Source organism: Chiloscyllium punctatum, chromosome 47, assembly GCF_047496795.1.
Source record: "Chiloscyllium punctatum isolate Juve2018m chromosome 47, sChiPun1.3, whole genome shotgun sequence".
Taxonomy (NCBI): Eukaryota; Metazoa; Chordata; class Chondrichthyes; order Orectolobiformes; family Hemiscylliidae; genus Chiloscyllium; species Chiloscyllium punctatum.
This window is the reverse complement of record NC_092785.1, coordinates 13,732,855-13,734,074: the sequence shown is the minus strand read 5'-3', so window position 1 is coordinate 13,734,074 and position 1,220 is coordinate 13,732,855. Positions and strand designations below refer to the sequence as shown.

General features: G+C 44.8%; 1 non-coding gene across 1 annotated transcript; it reads right to left on the bottom strand.

The window, feature by feature from the left end:
* Nucleotides 1-820: 820 nt before the first annotated feature.
* On the bottom strand, nucleotides 821-981 carry LOC140468692 (U1 spliceosomal RNA). The gene has a single exon (XR_011955800.1). It is a non-coding gene; the product is annotated as a U1 spliceosomal RNA (small nuclear RNA).
* Nucleotides 982-1,220: the final 239 nt, after the last annotated feature.

The following is a 1,220-nucleotide window of genomic DNA, read 5'->3' as shown; positions in this document are numbered from 1 at the left end:
ATGAGCAATTTCGCATGGCCAATTCACCTGACCTGCCACATCTTTGGACTGGAGGAGAAAACCCAAGTAGAAATGGGGGAATGTGCAAACGCCTCGCAGTCAGTCGCCTGAGGTGGGAATCGAACCCGGGACTGCTGGTGCTGTGAGGCAGCAGTTGTAACCACTGTGCCCATGATGTGAAGACCTCGTGCAGATGTGGAGAATGTTTGGTCAATTAATTTCTGATTTGTATTTTACCTTCTGACTCTCTCTGTTAATTTCCTGCTGACTTTGTTTCTCGCGTGGGAAATGTGTGACCTCTCTAACTGCACAACGTGCTGTCTGTTGGCGAAGTCAACATCAGATTTACTTTTCATTCGCACTAATATTCTGCTGTGTCGATTGTAAGTACTTTTCTACCGAGGGTTGTTTCCTGGACATCACCTGTCCAATCTGGTCTCCTTCCTATGGAAGGATGTTGTGAAACTTGAAAGGTTTCAGAAAAGAATTACAAGGATGTTGCCAGGGATGGAGGATTTGAGCTACAGGGAGAGGCTGAATAGGCCTGGGCTGTTTTCCCTCTCTCCAATAAATTGTTTAAAGGGGCATTTTGTGCAATACTTGAATAGGCAGTAAATAGAGGGCAATAGATTTTGCAATTTGAAGCTTGGCTTGTTGCTCTTGTCAAAAGGTTTGAACATAGTGGTTTATTGCAGGATGAAGTAAGACGTGCAGCATATATCTATCAACTTGTTGAACAGAGATGTGTGATATACAAGGAAGCTGGACGAAACACAAATGAGCGCCATCTATTGGAAAATCTGCTTTTCGTTTGTAAACCAGGGGAGAGCACGAACGCAGACCACACTACCACAAATTTTGCAGTCGAGTATCCCACATTTGTGGACATCGCAGGCGTCAGCACACCCGATGTGCAATGGGATAGCCTCGTCCTGGGAGACCCATTTTTAATTTCAAAAATATACTTCCTTCCTAAAATATTTTGATGATCTGGACAATTGTTCATGCAATACATCCGTAATCATTCAATTAAATGGTATACAGAGACAGAGTAATCTTTCATTTATACAGGTCTGTACGCCTACATGTTTAGCTGAGGCGTCAGCAGAGCCCGACTGACTGTGTGGGTCCCCTGATCTTCATGAGCAGGCAGATGTTACACAATGGTCTTTCCCCACCGAACCTTGCCGGCAGCTACTCCAAGCTTCAGCGCGTTCATC